The sequence below is a fragment of the Zea mays genome, chromosome 2 (genome assembly GCF_902167145.1).
Source record: "Zea mays cultivar B73 chromosome 2, Zm-B73-REFERENCE-NAM-5.0, whole genome shotgun sequence".
Lineage (NCBI taxonomy): Eukaryota > Viridiplantae > Streptophyta > Magnoliopsida > Poales > Poaceae > Zea > Zea mays.
Window position 1 is genome coordinate 172,105,964 of NC_050097.1, and position 13,875 is coordinate 172,119,838.

Sequence of the window (13,875 nt, forward strand, 5' to 3'; positions counted from 1 at the left end):
ACACACCTTCATAATCACAACATATGATAATGAAGAATGAATTATATGAGATATAAAGAGTAACATAGACAATTGTATGTTATTATCAACTTATCTCTGCATTATTATTATGAAGAAATAGAAATGACATCAAATTACAAATGTACCTTCGGCTTGGAAAGAGATGAAAATACAAGTGTGACGCAAAAGCAAATGCCAAGTCAGCGTGAACAGTACGGGGGTACTGTTCACCTATTTATAGGCACGGGACACAGCCCATACAAAATTACATTCATGCCCTTTACATTTGGTAATAATTCTATGGTAATCCACCGAGGTCTGAATAGCCTTTTCATCTTTAAGTCGGTTTCATTTTTTGCTACCACGCCGAAGCTTTCCCGCTCACATCTTCGGCACTGTATCAACCTTCGTCTTATTTTGGGCTTCTCCTACTGTGATACCGCCGAAATAGAAGGCGAAGAAGTTCAAAAGACGTTCCTAAGGGAATGCAGAACTTACAGCGAAAAGTCAACGCTGATACACCAAAAAATAAATGGTGAAGCCGAAAAATAAACGGCAAAGAGACTTTGATTATTCCTAAGGGAATGAAGGCTATGGTTGTGGCTTCGTATGCGTGTGTTTCGACATTCATTTGCACGGTACATTACATCATACATTTGCATTCATAAACATTCATTTAGACATACATAGGATCATTATCATCATAACACAGCCAACTGCTTCGGCTCTAAAGTTAAGGCTTCAAAAAAAAGAAAAAGAAGCAGTTTTATGCTTCACTATGTACGAAAAGAAGGGAAGGTGTTTTTTTGCCTTCGGCTCAAAAATGCTAAGTTCGTTCACACCGAAGCACTTTATACATTGACGGAAAGGTAAGAATATATTACAAGGTATGGACAAGGTTCAGAGTAAAATTTAATTACATTATTCTTTACAAAGGTTATTACAAGAGTCCTTAGAGTTTTTTCTACAGTTATCTACTCAAGCTTCATTAGTATCCATTGAGCTTCGTCATCCGTTGAGCTTCGGCTTCGTCTTCTTACTCTTTAGCTTCGTCGGCTTCGTCATCCTGTATATATTAAAGTATTGTAAGGAATATTTAAGTTTGAAGGAAGAGGTAAGCACAAGGTATGATTTTGTTACCGGCTTAAGATGACTCCGAGCTTCATCACCAGCTATGCTTCGTCAACCCTTTGTCCATACCAGTTTTATAAATCTATTTGCTATGCGTCGGGCAAGGTTGGGAATATTATCTAGATCTGCTGGTGATAAACTGAAATTGGGTCTATTGACAACCTTCCCATGTTCGCAGCCAGATTTCAGGAAGGCGACAACTGTGCCCCGAGAAGCTACCAGGGCACAAAAGTCATCATGTCCAGCTATAACTTCATCAAGGTCATCAATTTCACCTTCGATATGTTCGAAGGCCCCTGGCAGGTCTTCAGCCAAAGGATTAAATTTCTCGCTGCTGGCTCCAACCGAATAAAAGAGCTGCTTCAGTCGTTGTATACACCGATTACTGAACTCCAGACATTTGTTTTGAATCCATGTCAATGATTTTTGCAAATCTGAACTTTTCTGGACCTCAGCTTCAAATTTTGCATTAAGTTTCTGTTTTTCTTGTTCGAATCTTTCTGACTAAGAGAGAAGCTTTGTATTTAGTTCTGCTATTTTAGCTTCAGCTTCTGCCAGTAAGCCTTCGGTTGTGTGAAGCTCAAACTCCTTCTTTTCAAGAGCAGTTGATTGGTCTTTTATTTTGCTTTCTAAACTCTCAATTATAACTTCGTGTTTTTTATCTTTCAAATCTTGCTGCATTTTCAAAGCTTTACTCAAAAGCATAATTTGCGCACAAACAACCTTCGTTAGAAAACATCTTCGTTATTGAAACAATAAAAGTTAAAGAAAAGTTGTTTACCTTGAAATTGGAATAGAATAAACTACCGACAATGTGCTGTCGTCGGTAGTGGCTAATGTCCGTTTCGAGCTTCGGGAAACCAATACTCTTTGATAGAGTACCGATAACCTTCGCTCCGGTATGATCCCGGACACAACCCAACTTTTCGTCATCAACACCACCGAAGAGAAGTGCCCTCGGCCGATATCCGCAAGATATGGCATACTCTTTTAGCTCTTCTTTTTCAGCCTTTGTCAGCTCTTGTCCAACTAAGTTTTGAAAGTTAAAAATTTCATCTTCTGAAGTGTCTTCGGCTATTTCTTTCTTCTTCTCAGGCTCTGGGGCCGTAGTCTCTTTAGTGGCTGCAGCAGTTTCTTCTGCGGCCATGTCTAGTAGTATCTTATCAATATTTGCAATTGTGCTTTCTAACTGAATATCTTCGGCTGTGGCAGCTTCAGCAGCTATAGCTTCAGCTTCGGTACCTATTGTGCTCTCAACAGCTGGTGCCTTCGGAGCTGAAGCTTGTGGTGGTGTCCCTTCAATGACTTTTGTCACTGTAATGATTCCTTGTTTTTCGGTCTAGCTGCCTTCTTCGTTTTTTCGGGTCCTTTTCCTTCCGAAAAAGCTTCGTCAGATGTGGCCCTAGTGGACTTAGCTTGACAGGCAAAGATTCAGTCATTACCTTTAAAATTTCCTCCACGTTGGTGGTAGAGGGTGTTGCAGCAGTTTCTTCTTCTTCGTCAATTGCCTTCTGCTTTGGAGCAGTAGCTTTTCTCTTCTTCAAAGCATCTGTTTTCAGCTTAGGCTTCGGCTTTTTCTTTTTCAATTGTTCTTCATCATCTTTATTCAGAGCACGAGCCACTCTCTTTCTTTTATGCCCTTCGGCATCCTTGTCTAGCCGCTCGTAGTCGGGATACTCAAAGTCCAGAGCATCCATTACTCGGTTCAACCTTCGCTTCGGACGGGTGCTGAAGGCTACAGTCATTAGTTGATCTTCTTTTTTGGAGTAATTGCCGAGAATATCATTACACATCACTTCAATCGTGTCTAGCCACTCTTGGCAAGGCACTTTGAAATATTTCTTGAATTTATAATGATAGGGTAACCGAATAAGTTCCCCCTTCTTCTTTTCTCCTTTAAGCTTCGGCATGTCCCACTCTTTCACAGTCGGGAACACTCTGAAAGCCAAGAATTCTTGCACTAAGTCGCTAGTGCCGATATGCTCCGCAATAACTCTAAATTCAGCCAGAGCAATTTGGCTTGGGCTCCCTGGTGTCATGTTGCACTGGGGTCTGGTCTCTCCGAAGATTAATTCTAGCGGGCTCTGGACCAACTTCTCCTTATCTTCGTCAACTTTGACATAAAACCACTCAGACTTCTAGCCAGCTGGCCACTTGCTACGATAGCTGATCACTCGAAATTTTGTACTCTTGCGATAGGAAAAATTGTAGCAGCCAAAGTTTTCATGCAGCCCATCTCCTCTAGCCTTGGTCTGATAATGAAGCTCGTGCACTCGGCAGAAGCCTTCGGCAAATGGTTCCACCCCTTGGCTTCGGAGGGCCCAGATATAAACGCTAAGCCTAACGATAGCGTTATGAGTTAGCTGATGAAGGTAGATCCCAAACTTCTTCAATACATCAGCAATCATCTTGTTTAAAGGAAATCTCAAACCAGCTTTAAAGAAACTTTTGAAAACCACTACTTCATCCTTTCTTGGCTTCGGAGTAATCTCTTCCCTACCAAAACGAACCAGCTCTTTCTTCGCTTCACTGAAATAGCCCAAATTTATCAGCTTCGGCATGTCATCTTCGGAAATGGTGGATTTCCCAAACTCCAGGTGGCTAGGTTTAGTTGGCACTGCGTTGTAATCATCTTCAGAAATGGTGGATTTATCAGCTTCGGCATCAGCCTGCTTGGCTTCAGCGGCTGGTGCATCCTCCGATGCTACCAGCCCTGAGTGCTTCATCACTTTGGAGATTGGGGCAGTTTCGGCACCTTCGGCCTCCTCTCTGTCACGAGTAACCCTAGCTGTGGAACATACTCTGGCCATCTGGTGATTGAATTTCTTGTTTTTCGAATGAAGTTGAAAATTTTTCTTAACTTTGTTGAAGCTATTTCTCGTTACGAAGTTTGAGCAAAATAAATAGCTTCGGTTGCGGAAACAGTGAGCAAGCTTCGGCTTTGGTCAATATTTTGGCAGCAAAACAGTGCAATAGCAATGAATGTTGTGGTAACTTCACACCTACCCGTCTGTTTATATAGTGCCGCAGGTGGGAAGGTGAATCGTCAAGGTCTTCCGCACCGGACAAACAGCAACCCGCACTCACTGAACGGTGGGCCACAGAGTCCGAGAAGGTGAATCGTCAGTGCGCGCATAACTGCTACAAGATGAGGCCACCTTGCGCGTGTATTATTTTAATCGTTTCTCACCAACGAGCTCAGGGAAGGTGTTTTTTGGATCTTCGGCATCCCGAAGCCTAGAAGACTTTTTCACGGATCATGCTCGTTACGAAAAACGATCTAGCACCACGAAGGGGCTACTGTTGGGGGTATGCTTCGTAGCCGAAGATCCTAAAGAAAGAAAACACCTTCGGCAGATCCTCTCAAGAGCAGCGCCGAAGCTATCGCCTATAAAGCTTCGGCACAGTGACATGCCTCAAGACGAAGGGGTGAACCGACTTAAAGATGAAATGACCTAAAAGACCCATGATGTTCTGTGTTATTATTGTAGTCGATTGTAAAGGGCATAAATGTATTATACACAGCCTGCGCCCTGTGCCTATAAATAGGTGAACAATATCCCTATACTGTTCACGCAATCTTGTAATCGCTGTCACGTTACGCTGGAATTGTTGCTTTCTGCCGAGGTGAAGGTATAAATATACCTAAATATTATGCTTTAATATTTAGGTTTGCATAACAAAATATGTGACTAATCTTATGTGCTTTTGATATATAGTTCCCTAATGTTTTGTATTTTCAATATTTCATTTTACATTGTTTTATAACTCTAATCACGAAGGTATGACCTTCGTGATATCTTGCTCATGGCCTTCGTCCGAAGCTCATTAAATCCTTGGGGAAATAATGATTCAGCGGACGAAGGGCATTAATATTTAACATTTTATGTTGCCTTGTTCTCAATTCATATCATTTGAGAACAAGCCCCAACAGCCGGAGTTGGTCGGACCTCGAGCGAAGGCGGGGAAGCTCGTCGGCGGTGAGGATTCTAGCCTAACCACGATAGCATGGTTCAATCCAGTGAGCTAGGGAGCTCCACAGGAAGCCAGGGAGGTCGTAGGCGCAAGTAATTGGAAAATGGTTTACCTGGTAGCTCGGTCTACGTGCGGCTGCGGGTGGCCGAAGTCCAGCGAGGGCGATCCCGCTGCTCCGGTGTGGCAGGGTCTCGGTTCTCGCTTGGAAAAGCTTAACGGCTTCACGGGGAAGCCGTCCAGGGGGTCCGGCAAGGCTAGGTATCTACGGGAACAGCTGGCCGTGGTGGCCGACGCTCAGGTGGCTCGGGCGGGCGGTGCAGAGCTCGTTGGAGCTAAGAGCTGGGTTGGGACAGTGAGGGCAGGTGCGGCGTGGAGTGTCGCGCGTTTGGGGTGGCTTTATAGGTGCGGGCAAGCGTAGCCAAGAGCTGCTCTGACATGTGCTCGAGGCGTGCGCGGGGGAGCGCCAGTGCTCGCTCGCCCTCCTGGGCATGGTGTCGAGCACGAGGCAGCGCTGAGTGTGGTCATTTTCAGGCTTCCATTGGCTCCAGATCTTTGCGAATATGGCCTTGATCCCTTTGTAAGATCTCATCACCATACTCCCCTTTGTCGTTTGTGTGTGGCGACCTACAAATTTTGTTGACTGGAACTAAAGATATGGGGTGCTCTAGTAGGGTTTGTCTCACGGTTTGAACCCGAGGCAAAACCCTCGACTTCACGTGTCTAGGGCACGAATCCCAATTCCATCTTTATACACGTTGTAGAGGGGTTAATTTAACACAACTTTGTCAATGGGAGCCCAGGCTTTTGAGTTAAGGATCAAGGTGAACGCGCTCGAGTTTGGGTTAGAGGCTGAAATTCAGAATTCTGGATTTCAAATTTCTAAAGAAGGCCTCCAATTGAATGGCCTTTTTGGGGATTTTGAAAAATTCTTTTGGCCAAAATCTCTAACTAATTTTTGTAGCTTATTAAGTGTATGTCAACTTTTATAATTGGCCTAAACCATGATTTCATGTTTTTCGTTGCCTTTTTACAAATTTTCCCTTTTGCACTTAATGGCTTAATTAGGGTTATTTTAGGGTTTGGGCATTTTTCTCACTTTGAGGTGCATGATATGCTTAAGGTATGATCCTTAAGATGAAAAGACTTAATCAAATTTTTGCTCCTCAAGTTTGGTGTCTTTTGCTCAATTTGATTCACATGTGATAATGGTCTTGAGGTTATACTGAGAAGAAACCCTAGGTAACACCTGGGTGTTACATTTCGAAGCATTATCTCCTCATGGACATAATGATCATTAGATGAAGATCATGAAGGACATGCCTTCATCATCTTATAGATAAACAAGAATGTAAAGAGATAAACACAACAAATATAACTCATTAATTCATTCGTATTTTCATTCCATAAAACATATATGAATATCAATAGAATTCATATTACATTGATACCTTCGGCTTGCTCGAAGGTGAAGACGTGAAAGAGTGATTTCAATTCCCCGTGAACAGTACGATGCTATTGTTCATCTATTTATAGGCACGGGACGCAGCCCGGGTAAAAGTACATTTATGTCCCTGATATTCACTTATGATCGTAATATATAGGGATGAAAACGGTCGGAAACGATCGGCAAACACTAAAACCATTACCGTTTTCATATTTTTTATCGGAAACAAAATCAAAAACGGTACCTCCGGAAACGGAAACGATATCGGTGTTTCGGAAACATCGGAAACGAAAGTTTGGTACGGAAAATGCACTGGTAACGGTCGAAATCTAAAATATGATCGGTAAACATATCAAACTTCATAATACAACAAAGTTGACAAAAGATCACAAAGACCACAAGTTCACAATTCATGATATAACAAGTTCACAATATAACAAGTTCATAAGGATCACAAATTTATAATATAAAAAGTTTACAAAGATCACAAGTTCACAATATAACAAGTTCACACTATAACAAGTTCATAAAGATCACAAGTTCACAGACTCAGAGTTCACAATTTACAATATCCAATCGATCTAGCTGACATGGCATGCTTACTTATGAAATATTTTTTCCTCACATAAAGAGTTTTTCACAACCTCACAAGAAATCCCAAAAACCTAGTGTGTGGAAAAGACCAAATCGTTAATCTCAACTGTCTTCCAACACCATCTATCCCAAAAAATCTTAAGGCGTCCAAAAAATACAAAAATAAATAATCCTTATCTAGAGACGTACATGCGATGCGAAAAATCACATGCTGAAAAATTCAGAAAAATTCCGAGACACAATTCCGGAAATTTCCGAGACACAAATCCGGTAATTTCCGACAAAAACCAGTAACCGAAGGAAACGGTCGGTAAAACACCACGCCGATTCCGATACTGGTTCCGATAGAAAATTCCAAAAACCGATTCCGTTTTCGAAAAATACCATTACCGATGGATCCGATCGAAAAATTTCGAAATCGGTTTCTGGAATACCGAAAAATTCCGAAACTATTTTCATCCTGTCGGGGACCATAATTAGGGGTACCCCCAAGACTCCTAATCTCAGCTGGTAACCCCCATCAGCACAAAGCTGCAAATGCCTGATGGGCGCGATTAAGGTCAAGGCTCAGTCCACTCAAGGGACACGATCTCGCCTCGCCCGAGCCCAGCCTCGGGCAAAGGCAGCCGACCCCGGAGGATCCACGTCTCGCCCGAGGCCCCCCTCAAGCAACGGACGCACCTTCGACTCGCCCGAGGCCCAGCTCAGGCAGGCTTCAGGAAGAAGCAACCTTGGCCAGATCGCCACGCCAACCGACCGTATCGCAGGAGCATTTAATGCAAGGATCGCCTGACACCTTATCCTGACGCGCGCTCCTCAGTCGACAGAGCCGAAGTGACCGTAGTCACTTCGTCGCTCCACTGACCGACCTGACAAGAAAACAGTGCCGCCTGCCCTGCTCCGACTGCTGTGCCACTCGACAGAGTGAGGCTGACAGCAGCTAAGTCCAGCCTCGGGCGCCATAGGAAGCTCCGCCTCGCCCGACCCCAGAGCTCGGGCTCAACCTCGACGTTGGATGACGATCTCCGCCTCGCCCGACCCCAGGGCTCGGACTCAACCTCGACTCCGGAAGGCGGTCTCCGCCTCGCCCGACCCTAGGGCTCGGACTCCACCTCAACCTCGGATGACGATCTTTGCCTCGCCCGACCCCAGGGCTCGGACTCAACCTCGACTCCGGAAGGCGGTCTCCGCCTCGCCCGACCCCAGGGCTTGGACTCCACCTCAACCTCGGACGACGATCTCTGCCTCGCCCGACCCCAGGGCTCGGACTCAACCTCGACTCCGGAAAGAGCCTCCGCCTCGCCCGACCCCCGGGCCCGGACTCAGCCTCGACCTCGGAGGAGCCTCCGCCTCGCCCGACCCCGGGCTCAGACCGACCACGTCATAGGGGGGCCATCATTACCCTACCCCTAGCTAGCTCAAGCTACGGGGAACAAGATCGGCGTCCCATCTGGCTCGCCCCAGTAAACAAGTAATGATGGCACCCCACGTGCTCCATGACGACGGCGACTCTCAGCCCCTTACGGAAGCAAGGAGACGTCAGCAAGGATCCGACAGCCCCAACAGCTGTACTCCCGTAGGGCTCAAGCACTCCTCCGACGGCCACGACATCACATGAACAGGGCGCCAAAACCTCTCCGACTGCCATGACGGCATGTACTTAGGGCTCTAGCTCCTCTCTGCCGGACACGTTAGCACATTGCTACACCCCCCATTGTACACCTGGGCCCTCTCCTTACGCCTATAAAAGGAAGGTCCAGGGCTCTCGTATGGAAGGGTTGGCCGCGCGGGAGAACGGGCCGCCGCACAGTCTCTCTCACTCTCGCTCTCTCCCACGCGGACGCTTGTAACCCCCTACTGCAAGAGCACCCGACCTGGGCGCAGGACAACACGAAGGCCGCGGGTTTCCCCTTTGCTGTTTTCCCCCCCTTTGTGCTCCGTCTCGCGCCGACCCATCTGGGCTGGGACACGCGGCGAAAATTTACTCGTCGGTCCAGGGACCCCCCGGGGTCGAAACGCCGACAGTTGGCGCGCCAGGTAGGGGCCTGCTGCGTGTTGACGAACAACTTCCCATCAAGCTCCAGATGGGTAGTCTTCAGCAACCTCTTCAACCCGGGACGATGCTTCGTTTCGGGAGTCTTGAGTTCATGTCCCTCGACGGCAGTTACGACATGATACTCCTTCCTCCGTCGCGCGGCAACGACAATGGCGGTCATCAGCCCGCCCGCCGGCGGCGGAATCGACGACGTCTTCCCCACGTGGCGGAAGAGCAACACCCGGGTCTGTCCCGTCACCTTCCCCGCCGACGGAGGAGGAGGCGGGGCAGGGATGGCCAAGCAAGAGGCGGCACCTCGTCGGCTGTCGAGCGAGTCGACGGCGCCGGCGCCCCAACGGGGGACACGTCGGGCGTTGACCTCTCGTCTGAGACGAATACGAGCGTCGTTTCCCCGCAACACGCCAACTCCAAGTAGATGAACGATGCCAGCACGCTCGCGAAGGACTTGCTGGGCGTTAGCGTCGTACCTAAGACAATGGTGCAGTCCGTCCCTGACGTGGCTTCGTCACCACCCGTCGATCAAGAGGTACCGTCTGTTTCTCGTTCCATGCCTTTTAGATTCAGCTGCGACCCACCAAGCGACCCCGCTTCGGTGGACGCTTTCATAAAGGCATGTCCAAACCCTCCGGGGTATCATATGCGGTCACCCTGGGACCGGTTGACAGCCGTCTCGACCTACGGGCCTCTGGGTTCCGAGGAAGATGACGAGCCCGACTCTGGTTGGGATTTCTCCAGGCTCGATAACCCCAGTGCCATGTGGGACTTCATGACCGCATGTGACTACTGCCTCTCCGATTGCTCCGATAGCAGCCACAGCCTCGGCGATGAGGACTGTGGCCCAAGTTGTGAATGCTTCCACGTCGATCTAGGGGGTCTCGACGAAGGCAACCATCTTGGTATGCCGGAGGACGGTGATCCCCCTAGGCCTGCGCCTCGCATTGACATCCTTCAGGAGCTAGCTGTGGTCCCAGTCCCTGCGGGGGGTCAGGACGCACAGCTCGAGCAAATCCGCGAGGTACAGGCCAGGCTCGACGAGGAAGCAGGACAACTTGTGCAGCTTCAGCAAAATATCGGGCAGGAGTGGGCAGGCCGAGCACCGGCCGGAGAAGCGCGTCACCTGGCCCAGGACGTCCAGCACCGCATCGCCGACGATGCCAGGGCAAGGCTGCCTCTGGCTTCTGGTGGGGTCGGCCAGAACCTGGCTGCAGCAGCGATACTACTCCGAGCGATGCCGGAACCATCCACCACCGAGGGGCGGCGTATCCAGGGAGAGCTCAAGAATCTCCTAGAAGATGCCGCGGTCCGACGGGCCGAGAGCTCTGCCTCCCGAAGGCAGGGGTACCCCCTGGAGCATCGCGCTGCGACTTCCCGATTCATGCGGGAAGCCTCGGTCCACACCGGGTGAACGCGGAACTCAGCGCCTGCGGCCCCGGGTCGCCTCGGCAACGAGCACCACCGCCGCGACCATCGAGCCCACCTCGACGAGAAGGTGCACCGAGGCTACCACCCCAGGCGTGGGGGACGCTACGACAGCGGGGAGGATTGGAGCCCCTCGCCCGAACCACCTGGTCCGTGAGCTTTCAGCCGGGCCATACGACGGGCGCCGTTCCCGACCCGGTTCCGAACCCTGACTACCATCACCAAGTACTCGGGGGAGTCAAAGCCGGAGTTGTGGCTCGCAGATTACCGGCTGGCCTGCCAGCTGGGTGGGACGGACGATGACAACCTCATCATCCGTAACCTTCCCCTGTTCCTCTCCGACGTCGCCCGAGCCTGGCTGGAGCATCTGCCTCCTGCGCAGATCTCCAACTGGGACGACCTGGTCAAAGCCTTCGCCGACAACTTTCAGGGCACATACGTGCGCCCTGGGAACTCCTGGGATCTCCGAAGCTGCCGCCAGCAGCCGGGAGAGTCCCTGCGGGACTACATCCGGCGATTTTCGAAGCAGCGCACCGAGCTGCCCAACATCACCAACTCGGATGTCATCGGCGCTTTCCTCGCTGGCACCACTTGCCGCGACCTAGTGAGGAAGCTAGGTCAGAAGACTCCCACCAGGGCGAGCGAGCTGATGGACATCGCCACCAAGTTCGCCTCTGGGCAGGAGGCGGTCGAGGCCATCTTCCGGAAGGACAAGCAGCCTCAGGGGCACCAGCCGGAAGACATCCCCGAGGCGTCCGCTCAGTGCGGCGCGAGGAAGAAGGGCAAGAAGAAGTCGCAAGCGAAACGCGACGCCGCCGAGCACAGGAACCCTCGGAAGCCTCCCGGAGGCGGCAACCTGTTCGACAAGATGCTCAAAGAGTCGTGCCCCTATCATCAGGGTCCTGTCAAGCACACCCTTGAGGAGTGCGTCATGCTTCAGCGCCACTTCTACAGGGTCGGGCCACCGGCGGAAGGTGGTCGAGCCCACAACAATGACAAGAAGGAGGATCACAAGGCAGAGGAGTTCCCTGAGGTCAACGACTGCTTCATGATCTACGGTGGGCAAGTGGCGAACACCTCGGCTCGGCACCGCAAGCAAGAGCGCCGGTAGGTCTGCTCGGTAAAGGTGGCGGCGCCAGTCTACCTAGACTGGTCCGACAAGCCCATCACCTTCGACCAGGGCGACCACCCCGACCGCGTGCCGAGCCTAGGGACGTACCCGCTCATTGTCGATCCCGTCATCGGCAACATCAGGCTTACCAAGGTCCTCATGGACGGAGGCAGCAACCTCAACATCATCTACGTCGAGACCCTCGGGCTCCTGCAGATCGATCTGTCCTCAATCCGGGCCGGCGCGGCGCCTTTTCACGGGATCATCCCCGGGAAACACGTCCAACCCCTTGGGCAACTCGATCTGCCCGTCTGCTTCGGGACTCCCTCCAACTTCCGAAAGGAAACCCTCACGTTCGAGGTGGTCGGGTTCCGAGGAACCTACCATGCAGTGCTGGGGAGACCATGCTACCACTACAAGAAACTGATAAATGTTCGTGGGTAAAATTAAGAACATGGGTACCCACGTTCTTACTTGAGGTAAGTTCATGGGTTATATTAAGAACGTGGGTACCCACGTTCTTAAGTTAAGTTCGTGGGCCCTGAAAAACCCGTCGAACTTAACGTGTTAGGAACGTGGGTACCCACGTTCTTAACTTAAGTTCGTCGGGCTTGTGCACACCGTCGAACTTAATCATGAAAACCTAAATCCAAAAATCCCACGCGCGCGGCTCTCTCTCTCACCCCCTATCTCATCTCGCCCACACACACGCGCTCCTCTCACCTAGGGCAGGCCGAGCCACCGCCGCGCCACCTCGAGCGGCCACGCCGCCGCCACGCCACCGCGCCCGGGCGGCGCCTTCGCCGCGCTGCCGCGCCACTACGACAGGGCCGTGCCGCCGCCGCGCTGCCGTGTCACACCCGGTTTTAGAAGGCAAACCGAATGCGAACCATGTACGTGCTAGGATCAGTTATTCACGTACACAGCAGTTACATAACATGGACATCATCACACAGTGCTCAAAATAGTATTAAAAGGGAATAATAGTTGATTACATCATACGTCTGAGACGTCCATATAGTTCTTACAATAAATCAAAGTGCGGAAAAGAAATGTAGATAACTGCGGCCTTCACAGGCAGCCGACTGGGGGTTGCCGCTAACCCACTCCTAGAACTCGTCGTAGTCTTGGAACTCCTGGAAGTCTCCTTCCAAAGCTTCATCTTCGCCTGAGCAGTGGTTGCAATGCTGACAACCTAGGGATGGGGGGGGGTTTGGTGTGTAGAGCAAGGGTGAGTACACATCAACATACTCAGCAAGTATCCTGTTTGGCTGTAGTGGACTAGCTTTATGTGGGGATAAGTCAAGCAGTTGCTTTTAGTTGGTCAGATTATTACTTACTAGTAGAAAGCCAAGTTTTAGCATTACCCAAGTTATTAACCCGATGTACCCTTTCCAAACGGAAAGAATACCACTTACCAGCACCATAGTCATAACCAAAACCATCGATTCTCATAGCCACCTGTACCACAATGCCTCTGATCAAGTACCACTAATCACTGGAGCTCCCTTGGCCGCTCATAACCGCGAGCACGGCTGATATATCAGTTTTCAAACACTCTGCAGAGGTTGTGCACTTTACCCACAAGCCGTGATTCCCTTTCTGCCCGGAGAGAGCTACTCCCCATTGACCACTACCTAGGTGGCCTAGCAGGGCATCACTATGTAGCCTTTACAAAGATTCCCCGGGGCTGTAGCCACCCGTTAGGTTTCCTAAATGTACCGCACTCCTCCCCAAGGGACAAATCAACCTTGGCAGAGCGAGCCGCATACACCGAGCCCCATTGACGGCACGACGGCTAAGTGAACTACATCCCGGATCCTCTAATTATTCACCTAAGGGCACCCCATTCTACCCTCATGGTTGCACTGTTTTCCCGGGCGGTCATCCATAGAACAGGTCCTTACGGAGAGGCACTCGAGAAACCGCTCGAGCCCCCTTAAAGCCACAAGTACAACATCATAATAAGAGAAGGGAAAACAGCGTATCATAGATAATCTCATCATGTTCATTGATTAGAGTTGAGCAATAGCATAAAGCTAACTAATAATAATAATCCAACCCAGATAGGTAAACAAGGACATGGACAACAAAAGCTAGTCAATCCTTAGGTATAAATGTGTAATGCGGGAGGTGAATTAAATA